The sequence below is a fragment of the Triticum dicoccoides genome, chromosome 7B (genome assembly GCF_002162155.2).
Source record: "Triticum dicoccoides isolate Atlit2015 ecotype Zavitan chromosome 7B, WEW_v2.0, whole genome shotgun sequence".
Taxonomy (NCBI): domain Eukaryota; kingdom Viridiplantae; phylum Streptophyta; class Magnoliopsida; order Poales; family Poaceae; genus Triticum; species Triticum dicoccoides.
Genome location: NC_041393.1, coordinates 50575604 through 50596453, shown reverse-complemented (window position 1 = coordinate 50596453; position 20850 = coordinate 50575604). Strand labels below are relative to the sequence as shown.

Below are 20850 nucleotides of genomic sequence, written 5' to 3'. Positions count from 1 at the left end.
ATTAATATAATGGGTCGATGATGAGGTAGAAGTCATTCATGCGGATAATTCGGCTTGTGTTGCTTTGGCTGATGCATCGGTGGATTAAAATCATCCCGATGTTACTTGCTTAACAGGGCGTGAACTCTCGGAGTTTGATTTCCTTAGTGCTACAAGGAACGGGTTCATTCCCATCTCATTAAAGCCGATTGGTGGTAATCGGTTCCAAGGTATGATGTAAACAAGAAGTTAAAATCAATGGCCGATATAGAATTATCGCCCTAAGCACAAACACGGCCGATATAGAAATTATCGCCCTAAGCATAAACATGGCCGATATAGAAATTATCATCCTAAGCACATAAAATGTCCGATGGAGTGTTGACATCGTCCTTAGAAAAAGCATCATGCAAGTTATTTTTCGGCACACGAGTTTGCCGAAAAACAAGGGGGCATGTGTTGACATCACATTTTGGCACGGTCAAGAACTTAATTAAGATGGCCTCAAATGGAGAAGTGCACAAAGTTATAAAGTTTCGTATCGGCAAAAGGAGAAACTTTGATATTTGGGCCATAGACATCTGGCCTCATTTCTAAGGCCGAAGTTGTGTTCGAATTACTCAGATTTTGTATTCAGAATACTATTCAGCTCATTACGCCCCCAATATGGCCTCATATGAGAAAACTTTCTACACAAATTATCTTCGCCTCGTCCAAACGGTTGATTTTGATATAAAGAACGTCTAAATCGGAGTTCGTATACAAAAGTTAGAGCCAAAATAGTGTGCTGCAAAATTCTGCCCCGGAAGTTCCGGGCACCTTCCGGGAGGTTCCGGGCTAAACCGAAAGTTTGCACGTGGTGCGCCCCAAAAACTGGAGTTTTAACATTATTTGTAGATTTGCGGGCCCGAATTCAATCTCAAGATGACCTCAGATGAAAAAGTGATCAACTGTAGAATTTTTCTCCATTGCAAGACCTACAAATTTGCTTTTGAGGCCATCGTGATCCAAAGTCGTATGCGACCTACAGGTTTAGTGCAAGAGGGCTACCTGATATAATTTGAGTCCGGAAATTCAGATCTCGTAGTCCGAGTTAGGGTAACTTTTGATGATTTGGACGTGATTTGAGTCATTTTCTTGTACGAGAAGTCCACCCGCCTCATATATATGTAAGGGGTGACGACCGATTGAACAACAACACACAATTGAACAATCAATCTACTTTTTACCCTAGTTTTACATCTCTCCCTTGTTCTTTCTCTCTCGTTCTTCGTTTGTTCTTCATTGAAGGGCAGCGATTCTCGAGGCACTAGGGGCGGGCGAACCAACCTAGGACAGCCCATAGCTGTCGCGCGTCCAGACAGGGTTCCTCCCTGGCGAGTGGGGTTTAGGGTGCTAAAAAGCGCCTGCCGGATTGCTTGTGTACCGCGCTTCCGGACGGGTCGCCGTCGACGTGAGCTACGGTGCATCACCCTCGGCGTTGGAGGTACACTGTGACGTGTTCGTGTGCGAACACCGGACAGTGAACATTAACATGGGAACCAAGCTTTATGTAGAAAAGGGAATGAAACCAATAGTCTTCACTGTCTATAGCTAGGAATTCAGAACCCGTAAGAAAACATTATTTAGCTAGGAATTCAGCATGACATTGACCATTTGACATAAAATGTTTAGCACTTAGAAATTGACACGGTTCTTGCGTGATTCACATTTCATAATTTAGAGACGACATGATGCTCACCATCACCAGCACCATCATCATCATTGTCATCATCCAAATCACTCATTCCTAAGCACTCTGTAAAGCCGCAAGGGCAAACTCACAGACAAATGTTTGTCCAAGCTATTTCGAATATTCGCACAAAAGAACACCGTTTTGGATAATTTATCGTTGCATTGTAATTGCAAGAGCCCATGGAATATTTTCACCATAGCAATGAACAAATAAAGCATCGGATAATTGATTGGTTTGTTGGGAGAATAAGCCACGGTCATAGTCTAGGCATGGCCTAAGTTGTGTCTGGGTGTTGACACCAGATTTTGGCACGGTCAATAACTTAATTAATATGGCCTCAAATAGATAAGTGATCTACATAAAAGAGTTTCGTATTGTCCATATGAACATCTTTGGTCTTTGGGCCATCACCATCCGATCTCATCTCGAAGGCTGAAGTTCTGTTCGAAATACTGAGATTTTGTATTCAGAATACTATTTGGCTGATTACGGCCCCAAGACGGCCTCATATGAAAAAACATGCTACATGAATTGTCTTTGTCTCGTCGAAATGATCGATTTTGATATAAAAATTGTCGAGATCCGAGTTCATATGCAAAAGTTAGAGAAATCAGAGTGCAGCCCTGTCACGAGGCGAGATGTGGCACGCCCCACCACACGCATGTCTGTCTGATGGGTAGCGCAAGGGAATAGCCTGTTTTGCGCGACCGATTTGACCCTCAAGATGACCTCTGATCAAAAAACTTTCAACATGAAAGTTGTTTGCCTCGTCGAAACGGTCAAGATTTCTTTTTGGCTCGTTTCCAACCGAAGTCGTTTTAAACCGAACAGTCTTGGAAAGTTCGGACAAACCTAATCCGAATTTGACTAGAGTTTTGGATGTGAATCCAAGCCTTCTCCTTGCACGGGAAGTCCAGCCGCCTCTTATATACTTAAGGGGTGACGGCCGATTGAATAACAACACACAATCACAAAACCCATCTCCTTTTTACCCTAGTTTTACATCTCTCCCTGGTATTTCTCCCTCGTTCTTCGTTCATTCTTCGTGTTGAAGGGCAGCGATCCTCGAGGCTCTAGGGGCGGCGAACTTGCCTAGGGCAGCCCATAGCCGCCGTGTGTCCAGAAGGGGTCCCTCCCTGGCGTGTGGGGTTTCGGGTCCTGAAAAGCACCCGCCGGATTGCTTGCGTACCGCGCTTCCGGACGGGTCTCCTTCGACGTGAGCTGCGGTGCATCACCATCGGCGTTGGAGGTACACGGCGACGTGTTCGTGTGCGAACACTGGGCTTAGTCCGACCTGTGTCTAGGCGTAGTTCTTGGCGTCGCGTGCATGCGTGTGTCATGTTTGGATGCACGGGTGTGTCCCGGTGCGTGTACCCCATATGTATAGCTGTAGGGCTAGGTGGTTGGTGTTTCCACTGGGTGCGTGTGGAGATCATGCGGGCTTGGTGCGACTCGTTCGCATATGTGTGTGGGAAGGATGCGGCCAGAGTGGGCCCATCGGGGCGCGTGGGTGGGCAGGCGCATGGGGATCATGCTCCTGCGTTGGCCCAAATATTTAAGCCCTGTGGGGATCGTTGTAACGAGCAGGCTGTGTGGCTCGAGTACGTGCTTGAGGAGAAATAGTCGTTGTGGCGGCGGCGGTGTTCGTGCGCCGGGAACCATCACCGTGTCCACTCTGTGATCGTGTCCTCCTCTACCTTCTTCTTCTTCTTCGTTGGTTCGTGCCATAGCAAATGAGGGAGAGTAGAGAGAGAGAGGGCTACGGCGAGCCAGAGAGCGAGCTGCGGCAATAACAATTGGCATCAGAGCTTCGGTTGTGAGGTGATCGCCGACGGCCATGACGCTTGTTCCACACGGGCGGCGGTGCGGGCTGGATGCCATTGCAGCTGCCGGCGCTGACGACGACGAACTACACCTACTGGGTGATCAACGCAGAGGCTATGCTTGACGCCCAGGGCTGTGGTGTGTTGTGGCTCCGGCGGAGGGCGCGGTGGTCGACGCCGGGAAGAGCAAGACGGTGTGAGCGGCGATGTTGGGCGCGCTGTCAGAGGACCTGATGATGCAGGTCGCGACGAAGCTAACCGCGAAGGAGGTATGTGAATCCCTCAAGGTTCGCTTCGTCGGCGTCGATCGAGTGCGGGCGGCACGGCTCGCGACTCTCTGCAGTGAGTTCGATCGCCTGCGAATGGAGGAGAACGACGACCTTGGCGCGTACGCGGGCAAGGTGAACGGCATGGCGGCGAGGTATGCACAGCTCGGGTTCACACTGGACGGGTCCACCATGGTGAAGAAGCTTCTCGACACCGTGCCAGACCGGTTGTATGCCGCGGTCTCCGGCATCGAGCAGTTCTGCAACATGGAGGAGATGGCATTTGAGGAGGCCGTCGATCGTCTGAAGGCTTTTGAAGAGAAGTCGAGGCGGCGCGTGCAGGCCGGCGACGAGCACGCGGGCGAGCATCTCATGATGGCGGCTGCTCAGTGGGCGGTGCGGCGGCGACAACAGGGAGGGCACGGCTTCTGCGACCACGGCGACGACGGAGTAGCGAGCACGACATCGGGCGGCGGAGGGAAGCAGCGAGGGCGGTGCTACAACTGCGGCGAGCACAGACATTCCCGACGCGAGTGCCCGAAGACGCCGAATGCGCATACGCCGGAGCAAGCCCTTCTCGCCGACGGCAACGTCGAGTACGACAGTATCCTCTGAGCCATGGCTTAGGGAGTGTGTGTTGGGCAAATAAGCCACGGTTATATAGTCTAGGCATGGTCTGAGTTGTGTCTGGGCTTAGTCCAACCTGTGTCTAGGCTTAGTCCATTGCGTCGGGTGCGTGCGTGTGTAGTGTTTTGCTGCACGGGTGTGTGTCCCGGTCCGTGTACACCGTACGTATGGCTGTAGGGCTAGGTCGTTGGTGTTTCCGCAGGGCCCGCGTGGAGATCATGCGGGCTTGGTGCGACTCGTTCGTGTACGTGCGCGGCGAGGACGTGGCCAGAGCGGGGGTTTCCTATTTGCCGTTCTTTGCGGCAAGTAGTCGACCGGACGCACAGGCAGATCGACGAGTGCGTTAGTATGGGCCGGCCCGTTCAACATTAAAGCGAATCTGGTTTTGGAAATCTTCTAGGTGGTTCCCAGCCGGTTTTTCTGGTTTTGGGAACCTTCTAGAAGGTTCCTGAACCGGTTTTTCTATTTCCCCTTTACCTCTTTTTGTTTCTTTTCTTTTACTATTTCTTTTTCTTTTTCTTTTTCATTTTATATAATTTTTTATTTTTCTGTTTTCTTTTTTATCTTTTTTTCGTTTTTTATGTTTCTTTTTATTCTGTTTTCTCTTTCTTTTTTATTTTTTCGTTTTTGTTTTTCTGTTTTCAAAGTTATTTTCATTTTTTTTCAAATTTTTTTGTGTTGCTCACAATTGTTCAAAACTTAACAAAATGTTCTCATTTTTCAAATTTTGGTCATGCTTTCAAAAAATTGTTCAAAACTTCACAAAATGTTCTCATTTTCAAATTTTGTTCATCTTTCAAAAAAAATTGTTCAAAACTTCACAAAACGTTCTCATTTTCAATTTTTGTTCCTGACTTGAAAAAAGTTCATGCTTTCAAAAAATTGTTCAAACTTCAAAAAATGGTCTCATCTTCAAATTTTGTTTCTCTTTTCTTTTTTTAGTTTCTGTTTCATTTTTTATGTTTTTTTCACAATTTCACAAATTTGCAAATTTTGTTTGCAAATAAAGAAAAACTTTCATTTTTTCAATTTCTGTTCGTGAGTTTCAATAAATGTTCCTATTCCAAAAAAAAAATTCACATTTTACAAAAAATGTTCGTGCTTGAAATTTTTGTTCGTGAGGTTCGTAAAATGTTCCCATTTCAAAAATTTGTTCGCATATTTCAAATTTTGTTCGGGAGTTTTAAAGAATGTTCACATATTTCAAATTTCACTTTCTTTTTTTAGTTTCTGTTTCTTTTCTTGATGTTCTTTTTCAAAATTTCACAACTTTGCAAAATTTGTTCGCAAATTTAAGAAAAATGTTCGTTTTCAATTTTTGTTTGTGTGTTTCAATAAATGTTCATATTTTAAAAAACATTGCATTCGCAAAATGTTTAGGAATTTCAAAAAGTGTTCCAGCTTTCCAAATTTGTTCACAAATTTATAAAATGTTCATGTTTTCAAATTTTGTTCACAATTTGAAAAATGTTCATAAATTCCATAGATTTGTTTGGGAGTTTGAAAAAGTGTTCCTGTTTCGAAATTTGTTCGAAAATTTCAAAAAATGTTCATATTTACATGTTTTGTTGGAAGTTTTGGAAAAATGTTCTGTTTCCAAAATTGTTTGCAAATTTTAAAAAAAGTTTGTTTTTTTTAAATTTTGTTCTGGAATTCAGAAATTCTTCACATGGAAAAGTTGTTCGTGTTTCCAAATTTTGTTTTGAAATTGGAAAATTTGTTCCTGTTCAATTTTTTGGGTGGTTTAAAAAATGTTTTCCGTTCTAAAAAATATGTCTGCATCTCCAAAATTCATTTGTGTGTTGAAAAATGTTTGAGTTTTCTCAAAATTTGTAAAAAAAAATAATGTTCGCGTTTGATAAAACATTCACGTTTTGTTTTTGAAAAAAAAATGTGTTCGAATTTTTTAAAGATGTTCGGATCGGCGTTTAAGTTTTCTTAAGATTTTGCACTCTTCTGTGATCAACAAAGTTACCTAGCTCAACTGGTTCGAGTCGTATGCTTAGGTGCCCCAGGTCATCGTGTCTTCCTCTACCTTCTTCTTCTTCGTTGGTGCGTGCACAACAAGTGAGGGAGAGCAGAGAGAGAGGTTTACGGCGAACCAGAGAGCAAGCTGCGGCAACAAAGGTTGTACGTTGATAGGAGAACGTACATATCCGCTGATACCAAAGCTCAAGTTACACTACAACACCGACAGTAGAAGAGTTGTGTAAATACCACAAAACATGCAATTTACAGTACCCTTTAGCATAATTTCAAGATAAGATTTGATCCGTACTTTGAGAAATAAAAAGGTACAAAGACCAGGTAAAAAACAATAGGTCATAGGATTCCAAATAAAAGAAGATCGGTACTATGTGTAAATACAAAATTGAACCAAAGATAATTCTCAAATAAAACGGAAAAGAAGAGAAGTCTCGGGGATCCAACCCTAGGTTTGACACATTTATTATATGTCTACTAAAAACAGATTACTCTTTTAATGGGAGACCATGTTTACGTCAAGAGCTAATAAAAACAGATTATTCTCGGGGATCTGGCAGTTAAGGGACTGTTTTGTATCAAAATGTTAACACATCAGAAGTTAAGTGACTATTTATCTGTGTTCTTTCAAGTTTATGTATGTATCTGTGAATGATGCGCAAGTTTCTGTACTTATGATGATATTAACTCTTACGTCAATAGCAGGTGTCTATGATGACTTTGTCAATTAATCTTTAAACTCGCCGACTTGGTATGTCAAAGGTGTTCATAGAGATAGAATGTGTGTTCGCTCGTCGAAATGAGCGTATGTGTATGTATGTGTATGTAAGTGTCTGCGTACTGTGTTTAAAAACTAAAATGGACCATGACAAGCAAGTGTTCTGGTTCAATAATTCGACCAATCCACTCGATGCTGAAGAATCATTGCTACTCTATCGACCGACTAATTTTCTAATCCATCAAATGGCTGCCGTCTGCCGGTGTGTTTCCTTCGCTACGAAGCCAGCTGCCGACTAATTTGCTTCTAATCCATCAAATTATGTCTTTGGGCGTGTCTCCTTCGCTACGAAGCCAGCTGCACATCGACCGGCACGCCAAGGTCCTCGTCACAACGCGTCCTTTCTCATCAAACACGCCACGTCCTCCTCTCCTCTTCTCTGACAGCCAGATCCTCTCTCCCTCGCGTCGTCTCCTACGATTTTGCCTCTCAACAACGAATCCAGATCCATGCAGGTCGACCTTAGATGCCACGCTGGGAGGCACCAGGAGGAGGAGAGGTCGTGACCGACGGCGGAGGAGTGGCCGCGGCGGTGGATGAAAGTTTGTGTCGCGTGGCGGCGTCGTGGACATCGGCGCCGACTCCTGCACCTTCGGCTCGCCTTCCTCACCTTGCCGCCGCACCATCGGCTCCTCCCTCTCGGCCTCCTCTTTCCCCACCCCTCTTTGTTGTACACGGCGGCAGGAGGGTCGCATCTAAGAGTAGCTTCTCTGATTCATGTGATTGTGTTTTCTTAGTTCATTTTGCGCTAATCCGTTGCTCGTCGCCTGTTCGTTTTTATGCTGCATCGTTGTATGACTGTGTATGCATCTTGTATTGCTGGTCTGATTTTCCCCTTTTGACAACTCTCATTAAATCATTCAACTACTGAACTTGATACTTTTAGTTCTTTGAACCGATCGAAATGATTTCAGTGGTGAAGTAGGTATGTGGCACTTCAAGTTTGAGGAAGTAGCAATTGGAGAGAATGGGAGGAGAGAGGATGATGAGCTTTCAAATGTTTGTATGGTCCCGTGACGCGTCTCCTCTGCACTTCAGGTATGCCTTTTCGTGCATCTGGCATCTGTATACGGCAGCGTTCGTATGCTCATAATTTGTTTACTGCAGTGTACTTTCATTGTTAGTATACATCGAATTTATTAGTTTGACATATTGTTGTGTATTGTGCGTGTGCACATGTTATTAATGGAACCAATCCTGCGAGAGATCGCGTTGTTGCGGTTCTGCTAGGCGGTGTAGTCTAGTCTCTACTCGTACTGCTATGTTCCAGTGTGCATGCATACTTTCATGAACTTGCGAGGATCATGAAACTAAATGTTTTCTGTATGAGTAATTACTTTTTGCTTGTGGTGTCATTTTTTGTGGTAATTTATTTTGGATTTTCTTTGTTTCATGGCTATTTTCGTAGGGTCACAAGTGACTTCTGGCAAAAGATTGCGAACAAAGCTATGCAAGAGTTATTATTTTTGGTCCTATTGAAGGTATGAATTCTTGTGCAAAGCACCACTAGACTTCTTAATTCCCAGGTCAAGAATCATCTTCCTTCAACAAGATTCAATTTGTATGCATTTCTTTAGTTCATCCATATCCTGGAGAGCTCTATGGCCAGCCTCCTCGGTTTAGGCTTTTAGTTTTCACTCGGTTGTTGCTTAATGCATTTTCCTTTTACTTGCTTCCTGCTTGAAATTGAAAGCCGCCTTCTAGAGCATATCCACTCAATATTGATATAAACAAGCCAACAATTGTTGCGTGACAAGCTTGAAATCGAACGCCACCTTCGAGAGCATATAAATTGTTGGCCAATTCGACCGCAGAGGAGGCAAACGAGGGATCTTGCCCCCGCACGGCAAGGAGGGGAGGAGGATGTCGTCCACCGCCCGGCGCAGCCACCCGGTGCTGTTGAACGACGATGGGGCCGCCTGACGAGGACAGCGAGGTTAGTGTTGGCAAATGCAGCAAGAGGCCGTCGGATACGTCATCGGCATTGTTCTTTCGCTCGAGGTAGCCGTCATCCACGTGCTCCTCCAAAAGTTCCTCCTCACAACCACGGGTGGACGCCGGTGTGGCCAGCCTTTCCTCCGCGCACACTTACTCCCTTGCTCCCCTCGGCGCCCTCTCCCTTACCCTATTTCTCTTCCCTGGCCCTCTCTCTCTAGTTACACAAAGAGAGCCGTGGTGTCAGCACAACAGAGTACAAAATTGAAGGCCAAATAGGCAGATTTGTCCAATTCTCAGACTAGATTTAATGAATGAAGCTGCAGTTCATTAGACCAGCAATTATGGATACTAGTCGTCAACCCGTGCATCTACACGGGCTAGCATTTTCTAAAAGAATAAAATATAGAATGAGAAATATAGAGAGATATTATGGGATATGCTTTCGATATTACTATTGAAACAATTAATAGTTTGCCTTTTATGGTAGTTGTAACCTGCAGTAAGAAATAAAAATTACAAAAGGTCATATTAATAAACAACTTTCACGAAAACAAATAGAACATTACAATAGATGTTAGTTTTGTTGGCAGTAAGTACTACTATAAGGAACATCATATGTCGAATGAAATTAAATAAGAAACATAAAAACACAATGGATTGCAAGACTTGTTACCTTAAGTATAAATTTAGATGCATCCAGGTTTATTTGTTTTATTTTTGAGAAAAAAAATGAATTTAACTACTTTGTTTGGTAATATGTATCTGTTGTTTAACAAAAATGAGCTTGTCGGTACTTGTCGGGGACCCATAATTATTGCCGAAAATTTCACAGAACATAAATGGAACTGATTAAAGATAGAGTGATATCTAACCCAAGAGCTAAAAATGGAATTTTAAAGCGAGATTATCATAAAGGATGATATAACTTGATATTTCTCTAGCTTCTTATTATTTCTTACTGCAACCATCTTACATGGATATTGTATGAACTTAAATGATTGCCAAACAATCAAAATCTATTACATTATAGGTGTATGTGTGTTCTGATAATATGAAGATAGTACTTCAAATAAAAATCATAATTTAATTGGTCCAAAGTTCGTTAAATGGTAAATTTGGCCATGAGTTAACATGAAAAATAAAGAAAACATTGAGAAATTAAAGCGTGATGGACAAACGACCCGTAACACTTGCAACAACTTTGATGATAATCTTCGGCATTGATTCGCCTTGGTCATTAAACGCAACGTCTGCAGAAATAAAAATAATATTGTAAGTTGTAAACAGAAAAGTTGAACAAAACTTCTCACAAAAATTCCTGTGATAATTTTATAGGAATGAAAAATATTTTGAAGCAGGAGAATTGAAATTTTATGTACTGACGGATATATATATATATATATATATAGACCTGCCGGGGTACAATTACTTGTACCTAAAGACTATACCGACAGATAACTATGCAGCCAGACTAAGCTATGAAGTGACACAGAAATCCAAAATCCTTGGCCTGTATTTTTTGGCTCAGAGTAATACATACCATAAAGCTGCTCAGTTACTTATAAAAAGAACTATGTATCACCTTCACTGTTTTTTATAATACAAATATTCATTAGTGGAGAATATATATAACTGTAATTAGAAAAATGAAGATAATTTAAGCTAAAAATGGCTAGCCTGAATGGTGTGCATGCTAACATTCAGTTTCTCTATAGAGAACACATGATTTTAGGAGCTTAGTGAAATATGTATGTATGAAAGAAGAAGAATCTGAGGCATTGGAGAATACATGCATGCCCTGATAAAGTACAAATTTATATAATTAGTAGAAGGAACCAAACTTAATACAAATAAATTAGCTAACTTGAATTTTTGTGCTAAAAGTCGGTTTCTATGAAGAGCACGTGAAGTACGGTGAAATCTGTTTCTGTGAAAGTGGAAGAGCACACACCTGAACGGCAACACAACATCAGATTGAAAGCCACTACTTTTGAACCTTTCGTTTGAGTTAACAAATAGGAAAATCAAAATCGATGGCATAAGCCTACAACTTTTGCAGAAACCATTTTATCTTACAATACGCATACACTCATCAATCTGCACAACTCATTGCTATATAAAATAAGCACACATGAAAAGACAATCTGATAGGCCTTGTAGGAAAAATCGATGCGAATGTTTTATTTTATGTAATTAAATATCATCTATCCGGAGCGCTTTTGCCATAGAAAATATGAAACATATATAAAAACCTGTACAATACAGGCACTTTGCAGCCAGCTTACTTTTTGCACCGGTTTCTCCTTTAAAATCTAACTACCAAGTCCACCAAGAAAATATTATGCACTCTATTAGACATTATTATGAGAAATCTTAGAAGTTCATACTTGGAGGCTAAAGTACTGTAGGCGCTACACCTTTGGTATTAATATTTAGAGTGTACTGAGAAGAAACAGCCTTCACAATAGCATGCATGACTCCAGTAATTCATGTAGCTAGCTCTATTCTTGCATGGGCGACAATTTACAAAGATATCATCAGCTCTACCAAGAAAATACAGACATGATTCTGTGAAAGCTTGGAAGTTGGTTTGTACAAATTAAAGTGAAGTCATCAAAACTTCCCTTATTGCTAAAACGTAAAATAATTAGATAGATACCATGCATGTGTGTAATCGGAGATCAGATTGGACGTACTCTGAACAGAGATATATACATCCGATTCCTCCGTATAGGAAATGACAACTTATTCTGGACATGTAGTCTCATATGGAGAAACATCTGTAGTTATGCTTCCTACAAATATCAAAGTGAACTTGCTGGCCAATTATTAAAGTCAGGGACTCAGCCATACAATAGGAAATCTGCTATTTTATTTTTCATTAGCGATATGTATCAAATTAGTTAGTGCAGATTTTGCGATCAGTTCACTTGGATGGAGAAAAAGCTGGGAGTAAAAGGATACACACTTACTTTTCTGCTGATTAGAGGAACCTGGGACGATGAGACCGATCAATGTGCCAACAGTCTGCTGTACTCCTCCCAATCGGGAGCCTTGCCCATGACAGCAAACGTTCGAGCTGCTTCAAACAGCCGGCACACCACCTCTGCTGTGTCAACAACCATGAGATGGATTCCCTGATTTGTCTAAAAGGGAATCTAGATTGAAACGTGGTTAGAACTTGAACTTGGAAGGAATTAATTGGTTGGAGGAGGAGGGGCTCGAGAGAGAAAGGATAGGATCGTGAGTTCGTGATCTAATGCGGCTTCCCCACCATGCACGTGAGTCAATCGGAGGAAGGTTGACAATTTTAACCTTTTGTTGCCAAATCTAGCCATCTAGGAGACAGACCCTCAGATTATCATCTTATTTTCTTTCTTTTAGTGGGAAACATGAAAGGACGAAGGGTCGTTTAGGTGGGCGTATCTCATTTTATTTTTTATTTTAGAGGGAAACATGAGAAGACCATGAGTAGGGTGCCTCATTTAGGTGGGCATATCTCATACTTCATCCAGCGGCTACAGATACATCTTATACTAATCATATGGTAAAAAATTATTAACTTCTAGGATTAACGTGGTGTCTCGTATGGTGCCTCCAATTAGTAAATATAAGATGGATCCATCCTGGTGTGCTGGATGAAGGGGTCTAATTATAAGCAAGTATAGAGAAGAGCACATGACGTTGTTTCTTCGTAATTTAATCTTACAAAAGTACATCGTTTGGTCGGGCGATAAGCAAGCTGTGATGTAATACCTTATATTATATCTAAGACAACTTTGCACCATTTGTTTCTTGGGATTTGTTACATTTTTGTTATTAATGTGTTGTAGGTCGTTGAAAGTAACTTAAACTTTTTATGTAGTAAAATAAATATGAGTAGTTTAGGTAATTGTACAATGTGTAATGATGCTCCTTATTTGGAGATGTGTTTGCCAACCCTACATTTGTGCCACAAATAGATCACTTACCCCATTGTTCCAATGTGCTCAATGGAAAGTGTTTCTTCATTTTGAAGGTTACCCATACTCTATCGCATCTACATCACAATTCACAACCCCTTCCGTTATACCTCATGAACTAAAATATGGATACATCCTAATAATTTTAGTACTATGCGCAGCCGTTGTACATTATAGAGGCCACTGCTGACTCCAAAGATATTGTAATCCCATTTAGGAAATAAATAATTTTGATCCAGCATTTAAAAACGATCCAGTCAGATATGCATTGAATTTTACTTATCGTAGTCTCACATGCACATCATGCACTTCTGAAAGTTGTCTCGTGTCAGCATTGTTGCTCCCTCATAAACCAACCATTCGTTACTTTGGGTTTATTACTACAAGTCCTATACTTCAATAAAACAATTTTCATCACATGTCCATAAGTGTTGAACTACATCTGTCGTTTATGTTGTAAAGAGCAAATAACATGTTTATGGTTGTGTATTGTCTGGGTGATGGCTAATATACATGATCCTTTTATTGTTTCATGCAGCTGGCCACTACAATGGTTCTTCAGTCTACAGAGTTTCATGTTGAGCTTTTGATAATCACAGGACATCAGATATCTTTGGCATGCCTAATGGCCTAATGGAGTTGTGCAACACAGGTAAGGAAGGTGAAGGTCTGAGTCTGAAGTAAATGATACTAAGATTGTAAGAATGAGGTGATGTCGTCCGGATGTAAATTGAATGTTTAGTCACCATATATTACAGTTTTGATCTCTTTTTTTTGGCAAATGATTCATAGTAGTCAGTCACATATCGAGTAGTCCAGATTTTGAAATTTTTGGTTGCATGCTCATACTACTATCCGTTCTTTGTGCTACTACATCTGGCAGTGTCATATGTGCAACCTCAGATGAATATATGACAAGTTCTGCAAGTTTATTTCAAGATATTTATTTTTAACACAATTTATTATAGAATAGCATGATAGAGTGATTAATATAACAGAACAGGTTGCTTAAATACCTATCATGTTATCATGGTTTATAGTTGATTATTACAATATTCGTTGTTTTACTTGGGCATTTATGTTATTTATCATTTTCACTTAGGAGGTTTATGTAATTGTGGTGAGGACTACTGATGGTTGCACAGTCAGTTATCCTATCGTTAAAACCATTCATAAGTAAGATATCACATATACGGTGCCATTACAATGTCAAGGAGCATTATATTTGAAATCACATATATGTTTATGAATCATTATCAGTTCTAAATTATCATTTTTACATGGACAGAGGCCAACAACCTCAAGGGCAGTAATCACTTAAGGTTTGTATTTTTAGGTTTGCAGCACAATGTACTCAAAAAGGGTAATCGTGAGTTTTTGAATGCAAGGAGGTTGTACATGGTTTTTTATGGTGAGTTCTGTAACTAAGCATTCAAATTGTACCCCATAAATAATCCCCCCCACCCCTACCCCACCCCTTTGTTTTCGCCATCCTCTTCAGCGACAGGGATAATTCAACTACATGTTTGTATCAAAATAGAGGGATGTTTGTAGGCTTCATTGGAAGGTTGTTGTAGGAGACCAGAAACCTATTTTAGTGAATCTTATTATGTGGTACACTTGTGACCTTTTGCTAGAAGAGAGAAGAGGCCAAATGAATCTCTGCATGATTCTAAACTAGACTGTGAGGAAAATTCAGTTCGTACATATGGTTGATCAGGCATGGTACTGAATTCTTATAACATACGCAGATGACCTTTGTTTCTGGGTTGATCGATCTAAGCTATTAAAATGTTCTACTGTTATATCTAAACTAACATTTCTAACTGAAATCATTCTGAAGCGAAACTGGGAATCAAACAAGGCAGCTCAATGTGCTGAAAAAAGATAGGAGCGCACATGAACGCCCCAACCACTAGTCACCATGAAGACGGAGGGTAAGACTGTTGTTTTTGTATGAGGAAAAAAAGTGGAGCAGATACATAGAAAACCCATCGCCATCAGAACAGGGTTAGCCATGCGTTGGCTAAGCATGCTGGACTAGATACAACTTGTTGGTTTGGCTCTTTGCCTCGGTTAAATTATTTCACGGTTAATCTGGGATGTAGAGTATTGTTGTTTCTTCAGATTGAAACTTTTCTATTTTTCTCACAAGAAAAAAGTTGGGCTTTTTCTTAAAGATCGGCAGCCCAATATATTTTTTTTAATAAAACGCAGGTCTGTGTTCTATTTATCTATATATAAGAATAATAATGTTGTGTCCAATTTATGTTTTCCCTTCTAACCACATTATATGTATTTTTATTATTACTATTATCGTATATTTTATAGAGACATATAAATACATTATAAAAACATCCCATGTGTTATTCTATTTACCTACTAATAAAGCAAGGTGGTACTAAATTCTTTTCACCTTTTCACCGTCAAAAAGCTTCTTTTTTCTATCAGAGGTGGTACTATATTCTTATGCGTTTGTCTAATAGAAAAAGAATTTTTGTATGTGAGCCGCGCGGTGTGGCCCAGTGAAGCCAGCCCACCTATTTTTTTGCCCACGTAGATAGGAGAATTTAATTTTCCGTACTGGGCAACAAATAGTCCGATTTTCGCACAGGACAACCAATAAGGGGGTAGCCTATTTTTATTCGTTTATGTATTTTATTTCTATTTTTATTCTCCTTTCTCTATCGGTTTTTTACTTCCATGTTCATTTTTCTTCTAGAATTTATTTCTTAAATTAAAATTCTCAAAAAATGTTCAAAATTAAAAAATAGAAAATGTTTAGAATTTCAAAATCTTGTTGCTATTTTCACAAATATTCGTAACTTGCAAAATGTTTCCTATTTTTTCCAAAATATTATTGTTTTTCAAAATTGTTTGAGATTTCTAAAAGGAAATGTATTTCAAAAAATGCTCCAAATTCGAAAAATATTCTTTTTTAGTGAAATTTCAAAATTGCAAATGATGTTCGTGTATAAAAGATACACATTTTCTAAAAATCTTATGAATTTTCAACACATGTTCCCGTTTTAAAAAAACATTCACAAATTCAAACAATATTCATGCTTTTTAGAAAAAAGTTGGTGCTTTCAGAAAATGTTGTGAATTCATAAAGATGTTCCCTTTCATATTTTGTTCACGTTTTTCCAAAAGTGTACAAAATTTTCAAATAATTGTTCAGGATTTAAAATGTTTCCTAGAATATTCAGAAATTTCATGCCTTAAATTCCCCTTGATTGAGATGATTCAAAGGAAAAGTAGATTGAATAACTCATGAGTCTTCTCTGCCGTATGATAACGTAACAAAACTCTCAAATGCCTTCCATCAATGAATGAAAAAATAGCGGATTGATTCCTTCAGACAAGGCGAAACCAGAAGCTAAATGTTCCTTTTCATGTGGATACAGGGTTTTGCTTGCATATATAATTCTCACTGACTCTAAATGTATACTATTTTATCTCCCGTTGCAGTGCACGGCATATGTGCTATCTATATCTATATCTATATCTATACTTACTAATAAAGCAAGGTGCGTTTTGTTAATTTTTTCATCCGTTCATCGGCAAAAAGATTTTTTTTCTATCCGGGGTGGTATTAAATTCTTATGCGTTTGTCTGGTAGAAAAAGAATTTTTCGTATGTGAGCCGCGCGGTGTGGCCCAGTGAAGCCAGCCCACCTATTTTTTTGCCCATGCAGCTTGGAGAATTTAGTTTTTCGCGCTGGGCAACAAATAGTCCGAGTTTCGCACAGGACAACCAGTAAGGGGCTAGCCTATTTTTCTTCGTGTCTCTGTTTTACTTCTATTTTTATTCTCCTTTCCCTATCACTTTTTTCCCTTCCATGTTTATTTTCTTTTAGAATTTATTATTTAAATTAAAAATTCTCAAAATATGTTCAGAATTTATAAAATGGAAAATGTTCAGAATTTCAAAATCTTGTTGCTATTTTAAAAAATATTCGACACTTGAAAAATGTTTCCTCTTTTTTCAAAAAAAATATTGTTTTTCAAAATTGTTCAAGATTTCTAAAAGGAAAATTGTATTCAAAAAATGCTGCAAATTCGAAAAGTATTCCTTTTTAGTGAAATTTCATAATTATAAATGATTTTCGTGTCTAAAAGATACACATTTTCTAAAAATCTTATGAATTTTCAACACATGTTCCCGTTTTAAAAAAATGTTCACAAATTCAAACAATGTTCATGTTTTTTATAAAAAAGTTGGTGCTTTCAGAAATTGTTTGTGAATTCTTAAAGATATTCCCTTTCATATTCTGTTCGCATTTTTCCAAAAGTGTAAATAATTTTCAAATAATTGTTCAGGATTTAAAAAATTATTCATGTTTCCTAGAATATTCCGAAATTTCATACCTTAAAATCCCCTCAATTGAAAGGACTGAAAGAAAAAGTAGATTGGATAACTCATGGGTCTTCTCTGGCGTATGATGACGTAACAAAACTCTCAAATGCCTTCCATCAATGAATGAAAAAAATAGCGGATTGATTTCTTCACACGAGGTGAAACCAGAAGCTAAATGTTCCTTTTTCTTGTGCATACAGGGTTTTGCTTGCACATATAATTCTCACTGACTTTAAATGTATACTACTTTATCTTCCGTTGCAGCGCACGGGCATATGTGCTAGTAACTTATAAAAGTAAATGTTTAACAGAAATTGGCAAGGAAAATCTTGGTTGTTTTTGACTCACAGGTAAGGAAAATCCTGGTGATTGCGTACAAAAGCTTGCGAAGATTTTAAGGACCAATGTAATAATAACGCGCTCATTATTATTTTGAGCAATAACTCGCTAATTTGTTAATCTATTATATAGTTAAAACAAAAGTCAAACAAGCCATTACGTTCGTCCACACAGATTAAATTATCTTGACAATTAATTTTGGAGATTAAGGGATGAGATTCAAGATTTAAACGTCACATACAAATATTGTATATATGTCTTTTTTGGAACATAGAAAGTTGCCACGTACATATATTTTCTTTTAGAATTGATGTACCCGTATTATGATGGAAAGGTGCAAAGCAAAATAATGTATAGGTCAAGGAGACGTATAACAGACTAGATCACGTGCACACTGAAGATATAAAAACACACGGCCAGGCCACATAAATACTTGGCGTACGTGGGCAGGAGACCGAGTCCTCATGAAAAACAAAGGAGACCGGGTCCTCATGCACAAAAAAAGGAGACCGAGTCCCTGTTCAACTTCCCAGGAATTAGCCGCAAAAAAAGTTCCCAGGAATTATTATTTTCTTCTTTTTTTTGCGAAGAAGTTTCCAGGAATTGACGATGCAAAAATCATTAGTCAAACTTGAGTGTCCTTAGTGTCCAAATCTAAGTCTAACTCGGGAGGAAAATACACATGCCTGATTTTTTTGGGCAAATGTGTCTGATTTTCGTGGTCCTACCAAACATAAGAGCATGCTGATAGTATGATTAGATTTCTATATTATTATTACTAGCAAACATGCCCGTGCGTTGCAACGGAAGGAAAAAAGTTGGCATGCTTCGTTGCAAAACAAACGCCAATTGTTATGAATTAGATTGGCCAGGTAGAGGATAAGTTTGATGATGAAAAAAATAATGGATCAATTAACAATAGGATTCTTTGGGCGCTAATTTGAAACATGAATCATAAATCGTAGTCATATAATCAGGTGAACAACCCTATCTTTAGATTACTATACAGATAATAAAAATATCATACAAGCAATGCTTATTTTGATTTACTGACATCACCAAATAAAAGTGTGTTGTACTTCGTCCGGCGTCCAGGCATGTATGCTTCTGTTGTGTGTACTAACCTTGAAGTCCTTGTCGTATAAATGTTCTAAGTTCTTGTTATGTTGTGATATATGTTGGATTCTCCATCACAATTAAATCTTTGCTTATTCCGTTGCGTCTCAATTCACGATTAGATCTAATTTGCTCCATTCCAACTTTCTTTTGTTGTGACTGCATATTTGCACATATTTTGCCTTTTCGGTGCACATTTTTTACCTTTTGTGCTGGCTCCATTTTTACATATTTCTTTCTCCCTTGTATACATTTCTTTGTAACTGGGTTGAATCTTTAATTCTTTTGTTTTGCTGGTAGGCTTCACGACACTTTTTCAATCTCTTCTGTTTTTCTTCATTGGTCATCCATGTGTATCGCTCTCTATTTCCTTTTCTTCTTTGTTCCTTGACATCGATGACTGGAGATTGTGACCCAAATGCTTGCGTTTATGAGAGTTTTCTAGAATGTAGGTATCTGTTGTTGATTAAAAGTAAATTGATCAGATTCTACATCATAAGTAGTAGATCGTAGCTACTCATAAATTAATTTAATTACAATGCACATAAGAGTCAGAATTTATTGTTGTTTGTATAGTTTGAAATAAGCATTAGTGAGTTAATTTATTGTTGTTTGTATTGTTATTCATATTTCTCGAGAGTAGAATAATGTAACCATACGTTGGCGAACTTTGGGAGGACGGAAGACCGTACTGTGGTCTGGCTTCGCTCCGGCCCGGACAATATCCCTAGCTTGTGTAGGGAGGACCTTCTTGGCTCTTGAGTAATACAAATCCCTTTTACCCTGCGAAAAAAAATGCCGATGCATGTGTTGCTAGTGTCATGTTTTTTATGGATACAATTTAGGAAGCAGAAAAATTGATATTCAAGTAAGGGCATTGCTATACACACCACATTTTTGCCTGACTTTAGTATAATGTTGTAGATCAGATCGTTGATGCCTGGTGAAAAAGCTTACCATATCCGCAGGTAAATCATTGTGCTGTCCTCGGATAATAAAAAATGTTGAGCACGCAACACTTTGAAAGTATTTTTACGTGAATGCAACTGTTGTTATTCTTTCGTAACATAAATGTCTAGGTCAAAAGGATGTATAGGGTGGTTGCCAAGTTTCATCGTACCACCTCCAATATGTCCACCTTTTAAGGTCGTGAGGCATGCCATCCTTTTCTTGATCTGGAATAATAGCTTCACTAAGATCAACTAAATACATTATTATCATCACATATAAACATTCGTGTTTTGGCGTTGATGGTTTATTATGCACTTTTATGAACCGGGATCAACAATGTCTGAAGACAATTTATATTCGTTGGACGTGCAAGCTATATGTTTTTAGTTGTTCGTGTGTCTTAACCCCCGTATATATATTATCAGTTTGTCTACATATATTATAGGCTATATGAGTTCGTAAGGGAAATAAAGCGAACCAAATCCAACCAAAAAGAAATAGTATCCGGCAACATGTGCAGAGACTCATAAAATAAAGTACTACACGTCCGCGTCCGGTGAACGAATCAGCCCTGCATGTGTGCCACACGTCCGTACTCGTGGACGCACTATGCAACCTTTTTTTCTAGGCCGGCCTTATCTTTATCTCATGGACGCACTCGTGGCTTCAGTGTTTCTATCCAGGGCTTTTTTTTTTTGAGTATCTTCTATCCAGGGCTAGAGCTACTTTGAGCTACTTCGGGCTGAACTAACTCTTAAAGTATCCAAACACATGGGCTAGTTTAAGTTAGATTGAAACTAATCCATCAAAAAAACTATCCCTGTGGAGAGGTGCTAATTGGAGCTAGTTGTGGTGGGGTCTTAAAAAAATTCTTTTTCTGTCGCATGCAGCCGCACCGGATCCTATCGTTCTCCTCCCCCCGCTGCCTCTCGTTCTCCTCCCCCCGCTGGCCCCTGTCGCCCTGCATCGCTGGCTGCATCCGCTTGCCCACACC

General features: G+C 39.5%; 1 long non-coding RNA gene across 1 annotated transcript; it reads left to right on the top strand.

Annotated features, from left to right (window-relative positions):
* The first annotated feature begins 7485 nt into the window (after positions 1–7485).
* On the top strand, positions 7486–15301 carry LOC119335669. The gene is made up of 3 exons (XR_005161953.1): positions 7486–8229; positions 8600–8672; positions 13630–15301. It is a non-coding gene; the product is annotated as an uncharacterized LOC119335669 (long non-coding RNA).
* Positions 15302–20850: the final 5549 nt, after the last annotated feature.